This window comes from Stenella coeruleoalba (assembly GCF_951394435.1).
Source record: "Stenella coeruleoalba genome assembly, chromosome: 4".
NCBI classification, from domain to species: Eukaryota; Metazoa; Chordata; class Mammalia; order Artiodactyla; family Delphinidae; genus Stenella; species Stenella coeruleoalba.
In genome coordinates this window covers 41054829-41079900 of record NC_137149.1, presented here as the reverse complement: position 1 = coordinate 41079900, position 25072 = coordinate 41054829, and the positions used below count along the sequence as shown (strand labels likewise).

Sequence of the window (25072 nt, the reverse complement as noted above, 5' to 3'; positions counted from 1 at the left end):
AATGCCACCCACACGTGCACTTAAAAATAGTTAAGATAAAAAAGAGTAAGATGTAAATTTTATGTTATGTGTATTTTGCCACAATTAGAAAAAAATGTTTTAAATTACAAACTAGGGTAAATACTAACAAGGAGAGTTATACAGTTTAAGTGGACACAGTTAGCTGCCACTCAGTATCTATTCCCCACTCTCTCCTTCATAATATAACCCATATTTGTTTAGGGGTCCATTTCTCCCCCACATAGTCAGATGACTCAGGAGATACTAATAACTTTTCTACTTTTATCTGTGGATCCTGATTAGTCCAAGACAATCACATCATGATAGCACTCTGACAACTATTATTGGTCTGAGGAGTGCTTTTGTACATGAACTGTTTTGGGTCAGTCACATTGAACTAAAGCTTTTATATTACATGGTTGGAAGAAATGGAAAAAAGGAGAAGGCTGGCTCCATTGCTGCTGGCAGCCATTTTGTGAACATGAGGAGAACCTCATGTTTTAAACTGAAAGCAATGCAGGGAACAAATCATGGAAAAACTCAAAGAACGTGGTCACAGAGAGGTCATTGCTATTGCTGAGCTACCAAAAACAACCAACTCTGTAGGCTTTTCTACCTCTGGACTTATTGTTATATGAGATAATGCATATCCTTATAATATAAGGCATTTTAAAGTGTCTTTCTGATAGTTCAGCCCAAGTCATCCTATCTGAAGTAATAATACCAAAGAAGCAATTAATAGGAGTAACTGTCCTAGTTGTAGCATTCCTGACAAGTAGCATCCAGGCTGAGGCAACAGCAAAGGTCTGTGGCAAAGGGAATAGAGTTCTCATCCAGGAAGCGAAAGAAATCCTGTCCAGCAGATGCTCAGAAAGGGGAAAAGTGACCTATGTTACAAGATAAGGTTGAGAGATAGGAGGAGCCAATTCTATATATAGGTCCTACTAAGACTTAGGTTTTAGTCTTAATGTCAGAAACCATTGGAATGTTTTATAATATCATGAGGACATGATCAGATTTGATTTCCAGTAGATACTACAATGCAGAGAGCTGATTGGAGGGAAGTCAAAATGGAGGCAGAGAAATGAGCATTTTAGGCAAAAGATGATGGTAACTTAGACTAAGGCTGTGGTTGTGGAGATGGAGAATAGATATGTGAGGTTTTAAAAAGCAATATCAGGGCTTCCCTGGTGGGTCAGTGGTTAAGAATCCGTCTGCCAATGCAGGGGACATGGGTTCCAACCCTGGTCTGGGAAGACCCAACATGCCGCGGAGCAACTAAGCCCTTGAGTCACAACTACTGAGCCTGCGTGCCACAACTACTGAAGCCCACAAGCCTAGAGCATGTGCTCCTCAACAAGAGAAGCCACTACAATGAGAAGCCTGCACACCACAATGAAGAGTAGCCCACACTCACTGCAACAAGAGAAAGTCTGCATGCAGCAACAAAGACCCAACACAGCCAAAAATAAATAAATAAAAATTAAAAATAGCCATATCAATGGAACTTGGTGTTAAGTCAAATATATGTTGTGGAAGAAGAGAGAGGTGTCAGGGATGATTTCTAAGTGTCTGGATGTTACAGGATGAACAATGAGCCTTTATACTCAAAGACACTGAAAGAAAACCAGATTTCAGGAGAAAGATCTTGAACTGTAAGCAAGGATAGAACTCATACCTAACTTAAGCTTGATTTAGATAGCATTCAATTATAATTAATAGAATAGTAAAGTTACCATTTACTAAGTTTTTATTATGTGACAGAATCTATGCAACACACTGCAGTTTATATTCACCATTGCTGCAGACTTTATTTTCCCAAGAGCTTCATAACATCTCATACTCTTTTACAATGCCACCTCACCACCTCTCCCATCAAGAAATTGTGTCAACTATTAGTGGGAATGCAAAGTGGTGAAGCCACTATGGAAAACAGTATGGAGGTTCCTGAAAAAACTAAAAATAAAGTTACATATGATCCAGCAATCTCACTCCTGGACATATATCCAGAAGAGATGAAAACTCTAATTTGAAAAGATACATGTACCCCAATGTCCACAGCAGCACTATATACAATAGCCAAGGTATGGAAGCAACTTAAATGTCCATCAACAGATGAATCAGAAGGGAGTCAAGGTCAAGATGGTGGAATAGGATGACCTGTGTTCACCTATCCCACAAGTACATCAAGAATACATCTACAAGTGGAAAAATTCACAGCTGAGCTCCACACTCCTGTCCCTTCAGGCTGTCTCCATGCAGCCTACAGCAGCCTTCTCCCTGGGTTTGTTCTCTTAACACCATGCTTTAGCACCCAGACCCAGCCCACATCAGCAGACACCAGTCTCAGGCTGGGGCATGCAGGGCTGTGGTACAGACTATGCAAGTCTCACTCTGTCCTGCTTGCCATGGACCGGCCTCTGTACTTTCTTCTGCTAGCCCCCAAAGCCCACCCTCTATTTGAGCATATCTTGCTGCCAGTGAGGGGGTGTCTCCAGCTGTGGTAACCTCTCCTTCCTTCAGCTACCCTCAGGGGTATGGATCCCATCCCATTTCCTATTTTCTTCCCTTTCTCTCTTTCATCCTACTTGGTTACACTGGGATCTTTTCTTGCCCTTTTAGGTGTCTGAGGTCCTCGGCTAATGTTCAGCAGGTGCTCAGTGGGAGAAACTATGACCCTGCAGCCTGCAGAAAGGAGACCACAAACACAGTAAGTTAGACAAAATGAGATGACAGAGAAATATGTTACAGATGAAGGAGAAAGGTAAAAACCCACAAGATCATATAAATTAAGAGGAAATAGGCAATCTACCTCAAAAAGAATTCAGAGTAATGATTGTAAAGATGATCCAGGATCTCAGAAAAAGAATGGAGGCATGGATCAAAATGACACAAGAAATGTTTAACAAGAACCTTGAAGAATTAAGAACAAAAAAAAGTTATGAACATAAAATAACTGAAATGAAAAATACACCACAAAGAATCAATAGCAGAATAAGTGAGGCAGAAGAATGGATAAGTGAGTTGGAATTTAGAATTGTGGAAATAACTGCTGCAGAACAGAATAAAGACAAAAGAATGAAAAGAAATGAGGACAGTCTCAGAGACCATTGGGACAACATTAAATGCACCAACATTTGAATTATAGGGGTCCCAAAAGAAAAGGAGAAAGAGAAAGGGTCTGAGAAAATATTTGAAGAGATTATAGTTGAAAACTTCCCTAACATGGGAAAGGAAAGAGTCAATCAAATACAGGAAGCACACAGAGTCCCATAAGAGATAAACTCAAGGAGAAACACACCAAGACACATATTAATCAAACTAAGAAAAATTAAATACAGAGAAAAATATTAAAAGCAGCAAGGGAAAAGCAACAAATAACATACAAGGGTCTCCCCATAAGATTATCAGCTGATTTTTCAGAAGAAACTCTGCAGGCCAGAAGGGAGTCGCATGATATATTTAAAGTAATGAAAGGAAAAAAACTACAAACAAGATTACACTACTTAACATGGATTTCATTCAGATTCAGCAGAGAAATCAAAAGCCTTACAGACAAGCAAAAGCTAAGAGAATTCAGCACCACCAAACCAGCTTTACAACAAGTGCTAAAGGAACTTCTCTAGGCAGAAAACACAAGAGAAGAAAAATACCCACAAAAAGTAACCCAAAACAATTAAGAAAATGGCAATAGGAACATGCATATCAACAGTTACCTTAAATGTAAATAGATAAAATGCTCCAACCAAAAGACACAGACTGGCTGAATGGATACAAAAACAAGACCCATATATATGCTTTCTACAAGAGACCCCCCTTCAGACCTAGGGACACATTCAGACTGAAAATGAGGGGTAGGAAAAGAAATTCCGTGCAAATGGAAATCAAAAGAAACCAGGAATAACAATACTCAGACAAAATAGACTAAAATAAAGACTGCTATGAGAAAGGAAGGACACTACATAATGATCAAGGGATCAACTGAAGAAGAAGACATACAATTGTAAATATATATGCATTCAACATAGATGCATCTCAATATATAAGGCAGATGCTGACAGCCATAAAAGGGGAAGTCAACAGTAACACAATAATATTGGGGGACTTTAACACCCCAATTGCACCAATGGATAAGTAATGCAGACAGAAAATTAATAAGGAAACACAAGCCTTAAATGACACATTAGACCACATAGATTTAATTGATATTTATAGGATGTTCCATCCAAAAGCATCAGAATACACTTTCTTCTCAAGTGCACATGGAACATTCTCCAGGATAGACCACATATTGGTCCACAAATCAAGCTTCAATAAATTTAAGAAAATTGAAATCATATCAAGCATCTTTTCCAACCACAATGTTGTGAGATTAGAAATCAATTACAAGGAAAAAACTATAAAAAACACAAACACGTGGAGGGTAAACAAAATGTCACTAAATAATCAATAGATCACTGATGAAATCAAAGGGGAAGTCAAAAAATTCCTAGAGACAAATAATAATGAAAACATGACAATCCAAAACCTATGGGAAAGAGCAAAAGCAGTTCTAAGAGGGAAGTTTATAGCAATACAATCCTACCTCAAGAAACAAGAAACATCTCAAATAAACTACCTATCCTTACACCTAAAGCAACTAGAGAAAGAAGACCAAGCAAAACCCAAAGTTAGTAGAAGGAAAGAAATCATAAAGATCAGAGCAGAAATAAATGAAATAGAAACAAAGAAATCAAAGCACAGATCAAGGAAACTAAAAGGTGATTCTTTGAGAAGATAAACAAAATTGACAAAACTTTAGCTAGACTCATCAAGAAAAAAAGGGGAGAAGATTCAAATCAATAAAATTAGAAATGAAAAAGGAGAAGTTACAAAGGACACCACAGAAATAAAAAGGATCATAAGAGATTACTACAAGCAACTATACACCAATGAAATGGACAACCTCGAAGAAATGGACAAATTCTTAGAAAGATACAACCTTCCAAGACTGAACCAGGAAGATATAACAAGTATGAACAGACCAATCACAAGTACTGAAATTGAAACTGTGATTTAAAATCTTCCAACAAACAAAAGCTGAGGGCAAGATGGCTTCACAGTTGAATTCTATCAAACATTGAGAGAAGAGTTAACACCTAGCCTCTGAAACTCTTCCAAAAAAATGCAGAAGGAACACTCCCAATCTCATTCTATGAGGCCACCATCACCCTACTGCCAAAACCAGACAAAGATATCACCTAAAAAAAGAAAATTACAGGCCAATATCACTGATGAACATAGATGCAAAAATCCTCAACAAAATACTAGCAAAGAGAATCCAACAACACATTAAAAGGATCATACACCATGATCAAGTGGGATTTATCCCAGGAATGTAAGGAATCTTCAATATATGGAAATCAATCAATGTGATTCACCACATTAACAAATTGAAGAATAAAAACCATATGATCATCTCAATAGATGCAAAAAACAAGTTTTGACAAAGAGAGAAAATGATTTATGATTTAAAAGCTCTCCAGAAAGTGGGGTTAGAGGGACCCTACCTTACCATAATAAAACCCATATATGATAAACCTACAGCTAATATCATACTCAATGGTGAAAAGCTGAAAGAATTTCCTCTAAGATCAGGAATAAGACAAGGATGTCCACTCTGGCCACTTTTACTCAACATAGTTTAGGAAGTTGTAACCAAGGTTATCAGAGAGGAGAAAGAAATAAAAGGAATCCAAATTGGAAAAGAAGGAGTAAAATTGTTACTATTTGCAGATGACATGATGCTATACATAGAAAATCCTAAATATGCTACCAGAAAAGTACTAGAGCTCATCAATAAATTTGGTAAAGTTGCAGGATACAAATTAATACACAGAAATTACTTGCATTCCTATAGGCTAATAATGAAATATCAGAAAGAGAGATTAAGGAAACCATTCTATGTACCATTGTATCAAAAATAATAAAATACCTAGGAATAAACCTACCTAAGGAGACAAAAGACCTGTACTCAGAAAACTGTAAGATACTGATGAAAGACATCAAAGACAACACAAACAGATGGAGAGATACACCATGTTCTTGGATTTGAAGAATGAATATTGTGAAAATAACCATACCACCCAAAGCAATCCACAGATTCAATGCAATCCCTATCAAATTACCAATGACATTTTTCACAGAATTAGAACTAAAAATTTCACAATTTGTACGGAAACACAAAAGACCCCAAATAGCCAAAGCAATCTTGAGAAAGAAAAACGGAGCTGGAAGAATCAGGCTCCCTGACTTCAGACTACACTACAAAGCTACAGTAATCAAGATAGCATAATACTGGCACAAAAACAGACACATAGATCAATGGAACAGGATAGAAAGCCCAGAGGTAAACCCATGCACATATGGTCAACTAATCTATGACAAAGGAGTCAAGAATATACAATGGAGAAAAGACAGTCTCTTCAATAAGTGGTGTTGGGAAAACTGGACAGCTACATGTAAAAGAATGAAATTAGTACACTCCTTAATGCCATACACAAAAAGAAACTCAAAATGGATTAAAGACCTAAACGTAAGACCAGACACTATAAAACTCTTAGAGGAAAACACAGGCAGAACACTCTATGACATAAATCACAGCAAGATCTTTATTGACCCACCTCCTAGAGTAATGAAAATAAAAACAAAAATAAACAAATGAGACCTAATTAAACTTAAAATCTTTTGCACAGCAAAGGAAACCACAAACAAGATGAAAATACAACCCTCAGAATGGAAGAAAATGTTTGCAGATGAAGCAACTGACAAGGGACTAATCAAAATATATAAACAGCTCATGCAGCTCAGTATCAAAAAAACAAACAACACAATCAAAAGTGGGCAGAAGGCCTAAATAGACATTTCTCCAAAGAAGACATACAGATGGCCAACAAACACATGAAAAGAAGGCTTCCCTGGTGGCACAGTGGTTGAGAGTCTGCCTGCCGATTCAGGGGACACAGGTTCGTGCCCCGGTCCAGGAGGATCCCACATGCCGCAGAGCGGTTGGGCCTGTGAGCCATGGCCACTGGGCCTGCACATCTGGAGCCTGTGCTCCGCAGTGGGAGAGGCCACAACAGAAAGGCCTGCGTACCACAAAAAAAAAAAAAAAAAAAAAAAAAAAAAAAAAAAAAAAAAAACCATGAAGAGATGCTCAACATCACTAATTATTAGAGAAACGCAAATCAAAACTATACTGAGGTATCACCAGTCAGAATGGCCATCATCAAAAAATCTAGAAACAGTAACTGTTGAAGAGGGTGTGGAGTAAAGGGCACCCTCCAACACTGTTGGTGGGAATGTAAATTGGTACAGCCACTATGGAGAACAGTGTGGAGGTTCCTTAAGAAACTAAAAATAGAGCTACCATATAACTCAGCCATCCCACTCCTAGGCATATATCGAAGAAAACCATAATTTGAAATATGACCCGATATTCATTGCAGCTCTATTTACAATAACCAGGACATGGAAGCAACCTGAATGTCCATCAACAGAGGAATGGATAAATAAGATGTGGTACATATATACAATGGAATATTACTCAACCATAAAATAGAACGAAATAGTGCCATTTGCAGAGATGTGGATGGACCTAGAGACTGTCATACAGAGTGAAGTAAGTCAGAAAGAGAAAAACAAATATTGTATAATATCACTTATATGTGGAATCTGGAAGAATGATACAGATTAACTTATTTACAAAGCAGAAATAGAGTCATAGATGTAGAGAACAAACTTATGGTTACCAAGGGGGGTAAGGAGGGATGGGACAAATTGTGAGAGTGGAATTGACATATAGACACCACTATGTATAAAATAGATAACTGATGATAACCTACTGTATAGCATAGGGAACTCTACTCAGTGATCTGTGGTAACCTAACTGGGAAGGAAATCTAAAAAATAGTGGATATATGTATACATATAACTGATTCACTTTGCTGTGTAGCATAAACTAACACAACATTGTAAAGCAACTATACTCCAATAAAAATTAATTTAGAAAAACAGATGAATGTATAAAGAAGATGTGGTATATGTGTGTGTGTGTGTGTGTATATATATATATATATATATATACATACAGTGGAATATTAGTCATAAAAAAGAATGAAATAATGTCATTTGCAGCCACATGGATGGACCCAGAGATTATCGTACTAAGTGAAGTAAGTCAGAGAAAGACAAATATCGTATGATATCACTTATATGTGGAATCTTTTAAAAAATGATACCCATGAACTTATTTACAAAACAGAAACAGGCTCACAGATATAGAAAACAAACTTACGGTTACCAAAGGGGAAAGGGGTGGGGAGGAGAGGGATAAATTAAGAATTTGGGTTAACAGATATGTACTACCGTATATAAAATAGAGAGACAGCAAGGACCTACTGTATAGCACAGGGAACTATGTTCAATATCTTGTAATACTCTATAATGGAAAAGAAACTTAAAAAGTATATAAATATGTGCATATATACATATATATATGAATCTCTTTGCTGTACACCTGAATCACTGTAAATCAACTATTTTTCAATAAACAAAATAAAAGTAAAGAAAAAGAAGTGGTGTCTATGTCCTCACCTTAAATTTGGGCAGGTTTGCAACTGCTTCAAACAGTAGAATATGTCAGAAGTGACGCTATTTGTTTTCTGAGGTTAAGTCATAAAAAGCCACACAGCTCTGACTAGTTATATTGGGACATTCATTCTGGGGGAAGTCTGACCGTGAACAGTCCAGCTCTTCTGAGACCACCACACTGGGAAGCCACATATAGGCACTCTAGTTGTCAAACTTAGTTGTCAGAGCTCCTAGCCAACTGTCAGTGCCAAATTACCAGCCAGGTGAATGGACCACCTTGGAAAAACATCCTCCAACTCCAGTCTGTTCACTGCAGCTGCAGCCATGAGAAGCAGAAAGAAGCCGTCCCCAGTGAGCCCTGACTAAAAGAAAAAAATAACTGATTGTTGTTGATCTTTTATGGCACTAAATCTGGGGGGGGGGTGATATGTTACACTCTCCCCACCAATGTATAGGTGAACTGATGAAGACTGACAGAGATTAATATAACTTGCCCAGGATTACAGAGCTGGGAAGTACAGGAGCCAGAATTCAAGCAAAATCTCCAGTCCAGAACCTGTGCTGTTTCTTCAGTCTCATTGCTTCTACCTTTTTGGTCACACCCCAAAATTAAATGGCAATTTCTAATCAAAATCTTGCACCTTATCCCACAACATGTCTTCAACTGCTAACCCCAAACACATACATTTTGAAAGTAATCTATTCCACTTAAAAACTGCAACCCACCAGTAGAACATGGACAATTGCAAGTGCTGAAAAAAGGTTTTTGTATGTGTGTCTCCCATCCCTCTGCCCAGGCAGTCGGGAATTGATACGAAATTAAAACAGACAACTTCCATTTTCTTTCAAGAGAGATTTATGACCACTGTCTACAGAATTTCAAGCTGTGAAGAGAACTGTAAAACAAAATGTTTTAAAATATGTTTAAAGCAAAGTAGTGTTATATACAATTAATGTAAAAATGATCAGAAGTGATGGTTGCTAAGTAAAAATAAAAATAGAGAAATATGAGCTATAAGGGTAACAGCATTTCATGAAGCATGAATCTATCAGCAAGAAGCAAAAATCCAGGGAATAATCATGTATACTAATAATTTCAGAGTAACCTTCTCTTACTAATCAGACATCTTAAAGTGGAACTTGATCCCTTGGCCACTGCCTTAGTCCAGGCCCTTACTATTTCGACCCTATACCCCTGCAGCCTTTCTTCATTGCTCATCCCACACCCCAGCCTCACCCCCAGTGTCACACCAACATCCCATTTCCCATCCCACCTCCTCTTTTCCAGGGCCACTCACTCTTCCAGGGATGCCCACCCTCTACAACTGGTCAAGATAAAGCTTGCTGATGCTACAAGTTTCCACTCACATGCCACCTCCTCGGAGCTGCCTCCCTGGGTGTGTTTTCCAGTCAGAGATGGGGTACTTTTCCTCTGAGTTCCTACAAAACAGCAGACCTCACTCTGCAGACCCTCTCCAGCCAGCTTGTTAACCCACATTTACAAAGTGCTCACTATGTAACCACACTGCTCTAGGGGCTGGAGAAATGATAGAAAACAAGGCAGATTATGTGCCTGCTTCAGGAGCAATACTTTCAAGAGACAGGGCTTCTCAGCTGAGGGCAATTTTCCCCCAGGGAACATTTGGCAGTGTCTGGAAACATACTTTATTGTTGTGCCTGGGAGGATGCTACTGGCATTTAAGTGAGTAGAGTCCAGGGATTCTACTAAGCATCATATACCTCACAGGACAGTCTCATAACAAAGAATGACTGGGCCCAAAATATGAATGCCAAGATTGAGAAGGTTAACCCTCAAATTACACATAAATACACAATACCATTTTGGGAACTGCTGAGGGCCTTGAAAACATAAATAGGAAAATGTGATCTAGCAGTGGGGTGAGACAGGAGAAAGGCTGCTCTAGACAGACGGTGAGTGGAGACTGGAGAAGCCATGATCCCAACTCCACCAATCTGCTTCGGGTCCATGAGCTTTCACTACTTCTCTTGGTGTTAATTATTCATGATAACACTTTCTGACCCTGAGTGCTTACCAGGTGCTGAGGACTGGCCCAGAGACACAGTTTCTTCACCATCTCATGTCATTTAATCCATCATTTGATGTCAATTTCTTATTTCCCCAAATTGAAGTTAACTTGAGAACATGACTTGGGTTTGTATTTCTTGTAAAATACCTACCACAGGCATACACATGAATGAATGAATGGGAATCAATGATGGTTGCAGAGCATTGATGAGACACTCAGGAGCTGACCTCTGCCAGCCTGAGGTGACTTAGGGTAATGTATTAGTTTCTTGCAGCTGCTGTAATGAAGTACTACAAATTGAGTGGCTTAAAGCAACAGAAATGTATTGTCTCATAGCTCTGGAGGAAAGAAGTTCAAAATCAAGGTGTCAGCAAGGCCATGCTTCCTCCGAGACTCTGAGTAGAATGTTTTCTTGCCTCTTCTAGCTTCTGGTGGTGGCTGGCAGTCCTTGGCATTGCTTGGCTTGTAGCTGCATCACTCCAATCTCTGCCTCTGTCCCCACATGCCTTCTCCTTGTGTGTCTCTGTCTCTTCCTCTTATAATGACACATTGGGTTAGGACCCACCCTATGACCTTATCTTAACCTGATTACATCTGCAAAGACCCTGTTTCCAAATAAGGTCACATTCACAGATATTGGAGGTTAGGGCTTCAACATATTGGGCGAGGAGGAGGAATCACAATTCAGCCTATAGTAGGTAGAAGGGATGAGATGGAGGTGACCTAGCACCTTCTCATACATCATCAAATGCAAGCTGCCCATTAATCCATGAGGAGGCAGAACCAGGACTGTCACCCCATCTCACAAAGCTCAGTTTCCTCATCTTTCAGGCGGTAATTGTAATACGAATCCTCACCTGCTAGGCTAAGATCCCATGAAATAGCATATGTAAAAATCTGAAATAGTGGGCATTCAATATATCTTTTGTAAATCAGTAAACTACCTAGCACAAATGTAACTTCTATTTCTCCTCCTGGACTCACAGTTTCCTCTAATATTTAAATAGAGTGACTCATGTCCCCATCCTGCATATTTCTGCAGGAAAGGCAGGCCTCTCCTGAACGTGTCTGTGGACTGGACTGGGGAGAAGGAATTTCTGATGTGTGTGGCCTCTCAGTTCCCATTCCAAATGCCTCCAGCCTTGTAGTCATCTCATTTTAGCTTCTGCTGGTTGACTACTATTCTCTCTATGTATTTCTTCACCCCAATCATGGATGAAGCTGTTTCTCTTTGATTCCCCAAAGCCCACACACACAATGCTGCTCTGTGAGACAGATTTTCCTGAAAGCTTCAGGATTTGCAGCATGAGATAGGAAAGAAATTTGCTTTCAGTCATCACTGTTTCTAAAGTTTATTGATCAGTCCCTCCCAGGCCATTTCTCTCCTGGGTATATACCTCCTACCCAGTCACTGGGACCTGCATTCTCACAAAAGATCATCTCTCCCATCACCTGCTCCCAACTCAATAACCAGTTGACAACCATCATCCTCATCTAATTCACTGTCTCCCATCCTCCAAGTCTATAATCTCCAGGAAGAACCTTAAAAATCCTATTATTGTATTATATAGGACAATTTTAGATCCCTTTGATCTATCTCTCCATTCTAAAGTAGGCTCAGGGGACTTATCTTTTATAGCCTAAAGACTCATTAAATAATAACAAAAATCATGAATTCTGCCATTGACCCCTATATACCCAGAATGTAGAAATGACTGCAGCCTGATTTTATATAGAAATTCTTCCCTCACACTACAAAGAGTAAGTTCTTAATACATATCAGTTTCTCATTTACAGATGGGGACACTAAAGCTGGAGAGGTTGGTTGATTTTCCAGAGATGTTCAGTTGAACAAACACGCAGTATCCACCTACCTAGAGCAAAGCTCAGGCAGGTGGCTCACCTAGATCAGAGCCCAGGCCTAATGACCCAGCACTACTCTAGCTGTGTGTGCCTAAAAACGCCTAAGGGACACTTTCCAACACGGCAAAGTGTTGTTAGCATTTTGGAGAAACTGCAGTCCCAAGTAAATATCTCATCCTGGTTTTGATATGCCCATTCAGATGACAAACTCCCACTTTAGTCTGCCACATCAAGCTTTGTCCTTCTCAGATTTGTCTTCGAGCTGACCTTACCGCTCATTACTGCGTAATGTATTCATCAGAGTTCTTAGATGCCAGTAACAGAAAGAGACAACTGGTCACTTTAGACAGAAAAGGGATGTAGGAAACGATATTGACAACTAACAGAATCTTAAGGAGCACTGGAGAACCAGGCTTGGAGCTACACATCCCAAAAACTACACCCAAAAAATAGACCCTTAAGGAAACCTGGATTTATTTGATCAAATATGGTGCAGGGTGGAACTAATGGAGAAGGGAATACTACCAGAAACCCAAGGGTCTGGTGTGAAAGTCCAAGCAAAAATGATGAAGGTCTGAACTAGGGCAGGCGTTATAGAGGTAGAGTGAGTAGACAGAAAGAGTGGAAGGTTATTGATAATACCTGCAGACTTCTGAGATGGGAGTGAGGGAGTACAGAATACTAGGACCACCCCCTAGTTGCTCTTTGGGTAATAAGGCTGATGGCAGTGCCACTGACAGCATAGGGAATGCAGTTGGGGAAGTGGGAAGGGGGATGGATGGCAGAGGGAGGGGATGAGAGCAGTCTGGGACATGCTGAGGTAGAGATAACTGTGTATGTCTCGGTGAGTATGTCCGTCAGCAGATGGACTGAAGTTAAGGGGAGCTGTTGGAAAGAACACACAGAATGGGTGAAGAATTGGAAGTCAGTGGAATGAATACATGAGACTTTCCAAGGAGAGATTATAGAGAATAAAAATGGATCAATGCCAGAACTGGGGTAGCCAGCTCACCGCAGAGTGCTTGAAATTTTCTGGGCTGAAAGTCCCACATCATGGAAAACTCCTCAGACCCAGGCAAGTTAAAACCCACTATGTAAGGAAAAAGAAATAACAGACAAGGGAGATGATTTGCCCAGTTGGCTGGAATACCGGTAGGTTGCAAAACCATGGCTAGAACCCAGACTTCCTAAGTCTCAGGCACTTTCTTCCTCTTCTGACAGACAAGAACTAAATTGAATTAAATGAATAGGAAAGATAAGTCCTAGGGTCCAAATCCTAGATTCCTGACTCACTTTGCAAAGAACCTCAAGTAAACCTGTTATTCTCTCTGAACCTCACTTCCCTTATCTAAAGAACAAAGGAAATATATGTATACTCCCTAATTCCAGGAAGAAATGTAAATCAAGTAAAAGCATAGAGGTGTTGAGAAGTGAAGATTCTGCCCGCAAGTGCCGAGAAAGGGAAAGAACCAGGAACACATGGACCGCTCCCTGATTTTGGAATCCAACCCCAAGGATGGTGGATCACTCATGGCCCAGCCTTCACATTGGTTTGAAAAGTTTAACCCTCGCTAAAGCGCCCTCACCACTCCTTTAAAAACTATGGTCCCCCTACTAAAACTGTCAGAAGTAAAATATATTTCCCGTTGAAAGTGCTAGTGGATTTATCACAACTGGGCCATTCATCTGTTAAAAAGCAGAATGGCATTTATTGCCAATTGCTCCCTTTATGGGAGAGAAGAAACCGGGAGCCTAATAAGCTTGGTTAAGTTTTTTTCTTTTATGGCTCCAGCAACTGCACTAAATATTCCGTCTGCTTTTCTTACGCAGTTTGGAGACAGCTCTGAACTTCGGAAGTGTTACAGGAGGATTCCAGCAGAACCACGTGCTGCTGCTGTGGGAGGAGATGAGTAGAAAAGAGGCTCTGAGAACCAGGATAGAAAAGAGGCTCTGAGAATCACCCCCAGGAAATGTCCCTGGGTCATTCACATGATCACTGATCAGTTTCCAACATCAAGAATGTAACTTACAATCCAGCAGTCAATGGGCAAGTTACCTGTAATGATTGGGCAGAACGATTTTGAAATACACTGGGTGTTTAAGTCAGCTAGAGAAGCAGAGCAGGTTTTTGAAGAGAAGGGCTATGGAGTTGTACCCAGGTCTAAGCCCTGACACTGTTTAATGGTGTGAACTTGGGTACTATCTGGTGACATCCAGAAGCCTACTTTTAAGTGCTCACCCCTCACCATCCCACAACACTCACATTTCCACCGTGGTACTCCTGCTAATCTCATTCATCCTACTTAAGCAGTTTGAGAGCATCTGCTGTAGATCTCACGTGACTTTCTCTGAAGTGCAACACTGCACAAAGAACATCAAAGGTCTGGTTTTCCAATCCCAGTTCTACCATTCAAATGACCTTCCAGGCCAGCACTATCCAAAAGGACTTCTGAAATGATGGGGATATTCTAATATGCACTGTCCAATATAGCAGCCACTAGCCATATGTGGCTAACGAGCTCCTGAAATGTGCCTAGGGCAATGAAGAACTGGATTTTTACGTGTACTGAATTTTAATTTTCATAAATGTAAATCTAAATTGCCACAGCTTAGATCCAGCCTGCTTGAGCCACAGCTCCTGCATCTGTAAAATGGCAGCTATAAAGTACATTCTAAGCAAGGTTGCTTTGAGGATTGAATGTTATAAGGCATGGAAAACCCCAAGGCTTGTGCCCAGCATGGAGGCAAGGCTTGATAAGATGATGAAGTGGGACCCCTCATGGATCTGTCTTCATTTGGCCCTGGAATCAGTACTTCCAGGCTTGATGTTAACTGGGGGTGTCAGGCAGCATAAAGATTCTGACCAGCAGTTTTCATAAGGGCAAAGGAAAGCAATCTATCTTTTAGCAAACTTTTCCATTGGTGGCCAAGAATGTTCTGCATGAGGAAATCTATTAACTGCCTCATGTGTGTGAATATTTACAGGAAGTTAGAAAATGCTGACTTTAGCTAAAGAAAATGCCCCTCTGTGGAGTTTCATGGCCGATTAATGCTCTGGAATTTCATTGAAGGGATTTATAGATAAAGGTTACTAACTAACTACACTAGTGTATTTTTAAACACACTCACAAACGGGAGGTTATATTGAAGGTGTAGCACTGGGTTTCCAATGGGCAAAGGAGAGCTTTTTATACAGTCCTGAATAAAAACAAACCTATGATGTTCCAAGGTTGTCAGCCATGGGCAGCATTTCACAAAGGCTTAGACTTTCAGCCTCAGAAGAACCTTAACGATCATCTCATCCCAGCCCACCTAGAATGCTTAAATCCTCCCAACACATTACCTTCAGTTTAAATGACTCCTGTGATAGGGGTCTCCCTGTGTCCTAAGGCAATCACCGCCTTGTTGGACATATGATATTGTTAGCAAGAGCTTCCTGTGGTGAACAAAAACCCAGAGAAGGAACACTGTGCCTTATAAGAGTTTTGAGCTCTGCCATTTTCAACTCTGTAAGCCTCAGAATCTTCAGACATAAAAGGGAGATAAGAAAACAGTAGTGTAGCGTTGCTGGGAAGGCTAAGCTAGATAGACTTGCAAGGTGGTGTGTTCCATTCCATTTCCTTTCACTGGCTCTCTTCTTTGGCTGTAGAAGTAAGCTGAAGACTGTTAAATTTTCACAGTGCCTGTATTCACAGGTGTAATAGCAGTAGTAACAGAAGTAGATGTACAACCATTGTTATAGCATTATTTTTATTAATATTCTGAATTCCTCTTCCACAAACTTGAAAATATCTGGACATGTGCCATCTCCCTTCCCCAGGCTCAGCTACCTAATTTCCTTTTATGTCTCTTCTGTGCTAGAGTTTCAAGGGCTTCATGGTCTTAATAATTCAACAGGCATGGATTGATGTGCTGGTGCCTGGCTGACACAAGGAACTGCAGCATGAGTAACATCTAGAACTTGTCCATCACTCCAGCCTCACTTCCTTGATGGTGATGATAAATATAGTAATGGTGATGGTGGTGATCATACGACAAGTAATAGTGATAATATTGATTTTTGAGGATGGCTATGAGTCAGGTACTATGAGAAGGACTTAGCATAGATAATTGTACTTAATCTTCATAACAATCTACAGATAAGAAAATGAAGCAAGGCAAGTTAACTAACTTCCCCAAGAATATATAGTTGACACTGGACATTAATCTGGACAAACCAGACTAATTAAGAGATCTCCACTCTTTCCCATCACATAGTAGACATGTTAAGAGTACAAGCTCTGAAGCCAGCCAGGAGAGGCTCCCATCTCAAAGGTAAAGAGACTGGCAATAGATTATTACACAGTAACAGTTTCAAAGACAAAGTGATCTTGACCTGAAAGTGGAGAAAGAGAGAATCAGATGGATGGAAATGCTTTTGGAACATAAGATCCACAGAACTTGTGGCTTGATTGGTTAGAGATGGTGAAACCTTTCTCTTAGGGTGGGAATGGTAGATGGATAGCAAGGCCAGTGTCCACTAGGAGTAACAATAAAGTCCCTGCGAATCTGCAACATGCTGGAAAAGCTGGCCATTGGACAAGAAAAATGATTTTAAAAAGAAAGGATACAAAACTAAACACATTCTTAACATGCGATCCAACAATCATCCTCTTTGGCATTTACCCAAGAAGTTAAAAACTTAAGTTCACACAAAAACCTGCACACAGAGCTTCATAGCAGCTTAATTCATAATTGCCAAAACTTGGAAGCAACCAAGATATCCTTTAGTAGGTGAATGGATAAGTAAACTGTGATACATTCATACAATGGTATGAATTCAATGCTAAACAGAAATGCACTATCAAGCCATGAAAAGACATGGAATCTTAAGCACATATTACTAAGTGAAACTTAAATGTATATTACTGAAAAGGCTACATATGAATGATTGAAACTATATTATACTCTGGAAAAGGCAAAACCGTTGAGAAAATAAAAAGATCAGTGGGAGGGAAGGAGGGAAGGGAATAGGTAGAGCATAGAGAACTTTTAGGGAGTGAAAATACTCTGCATGATTTTATAATGATGGATATATGTCATTATACTTTTGTCCAAACCCATAGACTATATGGCAGCAAGAGTGAACCTTAAGGTAGACTATGGACTTTGGGTGATTACAATGTGTCAACATAGGTTCATCCTTGGTAAAAAAGTACCATTCTGGTGAGTGATGTTGACAACAGGGTAGGCTATGCATGTGTGAGGGCGGGGGGTTTATGGGAAATCTCTGTATCTTCTTCTCAATTTTGTTGTAAACCTAAAAAAGTGTCTCTAACTTTTTTTAAAAGGACAGTTTCATGAAAATAAATTCGTCCATTGGGATCATCAGAATGAGTAGTGTGGAGATCATTCTTCCTTGAAACCTGGTTCCCAGGCTCCAACATCTTGAGCCATTTTTCACTTGTTAGCTTTCCCTCTGCCCTTTAACTACGCTCATCTCCCAAGTAAAGCTGCAACCTCTTCTAGTGTTCCAGAGACCTCCTTTTTGACCCCAGAATCTGGTTCTGTCCTCAGCTCAGTTCTAATTCAGACTTCAGTGTCTGATTTGGATTAATTGAAACCACGGGTACAGATCAGATTTCTACATTTTGTGTGTAACTATGTTCCAAACTTCTTAACCAGCTGGAATCAGCTGGCATCTACTGAGCATCTACTACGAGCCAGGCATTGCTCTAGCACTTTACATTTACTAACTTAAATTTACTCCTTGCCTGACCCTGTGAGATGAGTGCTATCATCATCCCAAATGGGGATGTGGAAGCAGATCAAGCAACTTGCCAACTAATAGTTAAGTCAGAATTTGAACACCAGCCACCTATGCCAGATCCTGTGATTTAAAGCAATTAGTATATTTTTACTTCAGTTCGTCAAGTCTTTATTGAGCTCCAAGCATGTGCCTTTCAATGTGTGAGGGTCTACACCTTCCACTTTAAATAAACAAAGAATCAAACATCATAGAAAAGCAGAGTTCAGGTCAGCTAATCCAGATCCCAAATCAGATAGGAAATCAATACCCAAGAAAGAACAGTGATTTATCTAAGGTGACTTCATCATGACAAAGCCTGGATTCAAATCTTGGTCTTTCGTTTCACTGCTCTGTCAATGATACAATGCAGTACATGAAAGTACTTTGAAAAAAAAAATCTGCTCTACAAGTTTATGATGTATTTATTATTGTTAGCATCATACCTCTCCCACCAGGCAAAATGTTTTTCACACAATAGGTGGCTGACAGACATGTTTAGGCTATAAAATGTGGACTTAGGAATATAATTTAAAATTCAAGGTCTTCGATAAAAAGGCCTTTTTAGAAATATATATGAGGCATTTTTGCAGGGCCAACATTCCATTAATACTTCAAATCATTAATCGTATTTTGTGCTTCAAGTCAACACGATTCCTTTGCCTGTAAACTTCTAACAGATTGGAAACAGGTGACTGGTTTCCTGGACTCTCCTTCATGAGGGAAGCACTTGGGAAAAACTGCATTGGTTAGCAACTCAGGTCCAGGCTAATGAGGGCCTGGACTGCCAATGAAACTGAACTGTGGAATAGGCTGAGGTATCACGGGAGCTCATGGATCCGATTGAAGAAGTCGGTCGAGGAAACAAGATGACCAGTTTACAGAGCAGGAGACCAAGGTTCCCCATGGGCTGTGTGCACAGTGACTGAACTAGGAGCTGATGGAAATGAAAACTAAACTCACATCTTACAACTCCAAAATTCTAGAGCATTAATCAAATATTTTCACCCTAAAGTTATAATTCTATTATGGAGGGGAAGTAATCAATAGCTAATTGAAACTTATATCTATTGAGCAAATGCCTTTTGCCTAAAACTAGACTGACTTGGAATTTCATGTGAACTGTTTGACATGATTTCAGCCCCTCAGAGTGTCTGTAGCAACAACTGACATTAGAAATGTTTAGAAGAATTCTCTAAGGATCTGTTCCATTTTTGCATGATTCTGTTTGATCCTAAAGCCACATGACAAAGTGGCTAAGAGCATGGACCCAGAGCCAAGTTATCAAATCTCTTTTAAGCCTCAGTTCCCCCCTCTGCAAAGTGGGACAATATTAGTACCTATTCCATAGGACTGTTGTAAAGGTTAAATGAGTTAGCATCAAAAAACCCTATGTCATGATTGAGCATATAGTAAGAATTCTTTGAATATTCATTATGTCTCTATAGATAGGAAAGTCAGGGCTGACAAAGTGTCAAAGTCCCTAAAGGCAGTGCAGGCAACAGTGACAATATAAGAGTCGAAGTTGAAGGTCTGTTGCTATGATGACACACGAGATGTGAGGCAAAGGCAATTGTTGAGCTACGCTGACAGTACTGGAAATAGACAATTCTACTCAAACTGCTTGGTGTAGGTACTTATTTGGATGTAATAATCTGTTTTTAACCTTGTGTATAAATGAATACAGAGGTTAGTTGGTGGGTGCATATTAATCTAAAATAAATGAATATATTTGAATTAATCAGATCTTCAGTCTATGTAAATTGATGATTTATAATGATATTAGCACAAATTGCAATGATAAATCATTTTAAAATTAGATTTAGGGCTCCTTAAAGCTGCAAGGACTCTGGAGATTTGAATATAACTTGAGACAACTTTAAGTTGTAGATTGGTCTTTCTGTAGCTTCATGGCAGAAGCAGAGGACAGGGAGACCAGAGGGCAATGTTAAACCACATTCTATGAAGGGGAGATGGTAACAGGACCTGCAAGGTCATGAAAAGAACAAGAAAAAGTCAATGAAACAGAAATATTTTGAGTTTCACAGTTCATCTTCTGGCTTGGGACAGAAACCCTTAAGACTTTGATTCAACTCAATGCAACAAGGATGAATTAAATTGAGACAGTTTGAAGAGGAAAGGTTTCTGCTGGTTCCTCCACTTGTTGATGACCTTGGGGCAACTGACTTTGCTCAGGCTGGTGATTTCACCTCAAAAATGGGTTTTATCATCCCAATTTTAAAGTATTGTTATGAAAATTATATAATGTTGGATGTAAAGTGAAATTCCCAGTTCATGCAGAACAGAGTAGTAATTAAAAGAATAAAGTTGGACTGTCTGGGTACAAATCCTAGCATTGTCATTTCCCAGTTGTAAGACATTGGGAAACTTACACAGCCTTTCTGAGTCTCAGTTTTCTCAATTATAAAATAGGGATAATTTTAGGGCCAATCTCTTAGGATTGGTGTGAGAATTAAATGTAAACATGCAGGTCCTGTAACTAAGGAGTCACTTGGCAAATATTATCAGCATAAGTGATTGTCATTGATGTTACCATGACTCCTGAGTAGGGATACTGTGAAATTGACTTAAGAAGAAAGAAAGGAGAGACAGAACTGTGATGAATATACCAATGGAAGAGAGACTATGTGGCCAGAGAGGCAAGAAGAAAAGGAAGAAGATGACTGTGTAGGGAAGCTAACATATGGCAGCTGATCTCGATTCCTTTCCCTCATGCAAGAAATACTGCTAATCACATACATCTTCCCTGGACTTAACCTGATCATTTTTTTTTCATATGTATGAGGTTGGAGAACTACCTGCAGAAACAATCACCTGAAGTTAAGAAACTGAGCAGGATAAAGAATAAAGGGTCAGGATTGCTCTGGGCTTCCTCTCCTGAGAATAAGCACTGTGTAAAGAATAATAATGATCTGTGAAAAGCCTATGATTAGGTAAGCAAATTTGCCCTGGTGTCTGTGATTCTTACCTCTAACTGTTTAGACATAGAAATATCAAAGCCCTGAGATCCTGTCAGAATTTATGAACCAACTGGCAATAACATCATTTTGGCATCTTAAGAAGGAAATCCCAAGATGGCTATAGAACACTGCTCCATAGCTATCTTGGGTGAGAGAAGAGAATGTATAAAAGAATAACTGCAGCAAAAAATCATCAACTACAAGTTTGTGACCCACAAAGAAAATCTTTGTGCACATGTTATGAAAGGAAGTACCATTCTCCTAAGAGCTTGGAATGAAGATGAGATAACCATTTTTTATGGACTGAATATTTGTGTCTCTCCAAAATTCATATTTTGAAGTCCTAATTCCCAATATGATGGTACTTGGAGATAGGGTCTTTGGGAAATAATTAGATTTAAATGAGGTCATGAGGGTGAGGCCCTCATGATAGAATTAGTTCCCTAATAAGAAGAAAATGTTTTAAGTGTCCTTATAAGAAATATCTACCAGAGTTCTCTCTCTACCATGTGAGAACACAGTGAGAAGTGGCCTCCCTCAAGCCAGGAATATGCTCATCAGGAACTGAATCAGCCAGCGCCTTAATCTTAGACTTCCCAGCCTTCCAAACTTTGAGAAGTAAATGTCTGTTATTGAAGCCTCCCTGTCTATAGTATTTTGTTAGAGCAGCCTGAGCTGACTAATACATACTTATTCTATGATTAGCACTTGCCAGAGTTGGGAAAGAAACTTGTCAGGGTTGGGGAATATGATACCTCATATTTAAATAAAAATTATTCTATGTGTGTAAGCATACCTTCATGCAGACACATACATGTGTATGCACACATATGCACACAAATGCACACACAAACACACATGCTCATATTTAAAACACACAAACAACTTGACCATAAGTTGCAAAATCACAACATTAACTGTGTTCATTCTCCCTAAAAATCTTACTTTCTGAATTATCTTATAACTTATAAAGAAAAATAGAATGTTTTCCTCTAGACAGAAATAAATGGTGGTCATTTGACAGCCAGCCTATTTACCAGCAAATTCTTCCTCATCATCACCTAGTGCATAATTGCTATAGCTTTTGGACATTAGTCCTAAATTAACAAACCATCACTAAATTAACTATTTCTAGGAGAGTCAAATCAAATATGTAAAGGGACATGGGAATTTTCAGAGACACACAGATCTGTTGAAGGATATCCTCCCTAGAGAAACACTCTCACAGGGGTCCAAAGAGTCATGCACTATACACAAGGATGCTTATTATATCATCATCTGAAACAATAACTAAAGTTAGGAAGCAATCTAATGTCCATCAATAGGGAAATGTATAAGCAGAAGTGTTTTGCCTTGTTTTGTTTCAATGAAGTAACTCTATAAATATTAGATCTCTAAAAAGTATTGTTGACTTAAAAAAAAAAAAACACTTCAGGGGCTTCCCTGGTGGCACAGTGGTTGAGAGTCTGCCTGCCAATGCAGGGGACATGGGTTTGTGCCCTGTGTCCAGGAATATCCCCGTGGGATCCAGGAAGATCCCACATGCCGCGGAGCGGCTGGGCCCGTGAGCCGTGGCCGCTGAGCCTGTGCGTCCGGAGCCTGTGCTCCGCAACGGGAGAGGCCACAACAGTGAGAGGCCCGTGTACCACAAAAAAAAAAAAAACTTGAGGTAGACATAGAGGGGTGGGATAGGGAAGATGGGAGGGAGGCTCAAGAAGGAGGGGATATGAGGACATGTGTATGCATATGGCTGATTTGCTTTGTTGTGCCACAGAAAGTAACATTATACTCCCATAAAGATCTATAAAAAAAAAAAACCATATACTAGGATGTGTGCTAAGTAGTTTACATACATTAATATATATTAATACATTAATATACAACAGTGTTATTAGGATTTTGTGAATTTACACAACATAAATAACTTGCTGAAAATCCCACAGCTATTGAGAGGCAAAATTTGAGTTTCAATCCAAAACTGTCTGACTCAAGATCCTAAGTTATTACCCCCAAATTATGGAGCCCTTATCAATCCCCAATACTTTGATAAGGCTAAGAAGGTAGGCAGAAACCACAATCACATGATGTTGGAGTGCCCAAGGGCTGTGTTGTAGTATAACTCTCCATGGGGCAGGATACTGTTAACATTCCCCTCATTATTTGGTCCTTTTTATCCAGACTGCCTGGTTTTGAATTCCAATTTTACAGCTTATTAAATGTGGGTAGGTTGGATGATTTACCTGATATTTTTTTCTTACTTTCCTCACCTGTAAAAGGGGAATAAATTAAAATATCTACCTTAAGGGGTGTTATATTAAATTAAATAATTAAATAATGGGATAATTAATAATTATGTATAGTAAGTCTACCTAACATTTATATTTATATAGGGTTTACTATGTGCCAGCCACTATTCAAACTACTTTTCATAAATTATCTCATTTAATCCTCACAGGGACCTTTAGACATAGTACTGTTACTCTTCTAAGTTTATATACAAAGAAAATGAGACAGGGATAGTTTAAGCAATGTTCCTCAGGTCACAGAGTTAATAAATAGCAGAAATGGAATCCTAGCTGGGCAATTTGCTTCTTGATATCTATTTTCAAATCAAGACTAGTCTGATTGCCTACAACAGCAGTGATTTTTTTTTTATTGTGGTTGATGTGTTATTTAAGAGAATGTACTCAGGGATTATGCCCACACTAGGGTCCTACCACTGGGCTCATTTACCCCCTGCCTGTGAAAGGACAACCTAATGACTGGAACAGAACCAGATAATGTACAGAAGACTCTTAACAGACCTCTCCTCTGACCCAGGCTGTTCCTCTCACTGCAGATTAAAAACAAATAACTCTCAAGAGACCCACTTATGAAGGCTTAAACTAGATTTTCTAGCAAGGAAGCTGAGAAGGCACTTAACACTTAAAGTTGTGTCCCTGACGTGTTTGCTGCTTTTAGGATGATTGATCTAAGTGGTTCCAAATAAATAACAATGAGCTGGAGGTGAAGGCGTCCTCAGCTTCCAGGCTTGAGGCGTTGGATGCAAGCACCACATACACACAATCACCTACGGCCAGACTCAGACTCCTGTCTTTTTGCTTATTGCTCAGACTCCTGTCTTTCCCAAAGGCAAACCTTGTCCTTTCTGCTGATTATTTTAAAATGGAGACTGGTGGATCACAATAACAGGGTTTCAGTTTCATCCCATCATCAGAACTAGGAACAGAAAAGCACAAAAAGATTGACTAGCTCACCCAAGGTCATATTGCTGGATGTAGAAGAAGGAATGCCCATCCCATATTTTCCTGTCTCCCTTGTCTCTGCCCTTGTAGCTACAGTAGTGTTTGGGAAGAGCTTTTTACCAAACCAGGTTCTTTTGCCCCACGCACAGCAAGCCAAATGCGAGATGCTGAGGTTTACAGCAGAGAAAGGGTTTATTCACAAGGCAGCCAAGCAAGGAGATGGAAAAACAAATCTCAAATCCACCTCCCTGAAGATGAGGGCCTTGGGATATTTACGGGATAAAGAAGCGGGGTGATCTGAGGCATGGGGAAAGGTGGTTGGAGGTAAGAAAAAAGTAAAGTAATCAGTGTTATGTGCAGGTGTATCTGAGTTACATGCTTCTACATAGAAACCATGTTCAGAAAATGATGGCATTAGCATGATCTGAGGTTGGAGATTTTGGCCCTCTGATGTCAAAAGATCATCCATCAGACACTCATGCAGGCCCAGTTGAATGGTCAGTGGCCTCTACCAGTTTG

General features: G+C 39.5%; 1 protein-coding gene across 1 annotated transcript in view; it reads right to left on the bottom strand.

The window, feature by feature from the left end:
* The window catches only part of LOC307185477 (uncharacterized protein), a gene marked incomplete at its 3' end in the record, with an annotated part of 156211 nt that overhangs the window by 55518 nt on the left and 75621 nt on the right, over nt 1-25072 (bottom strand). The gene's annotated exons all lie outside the window — the stretch shown is intronic.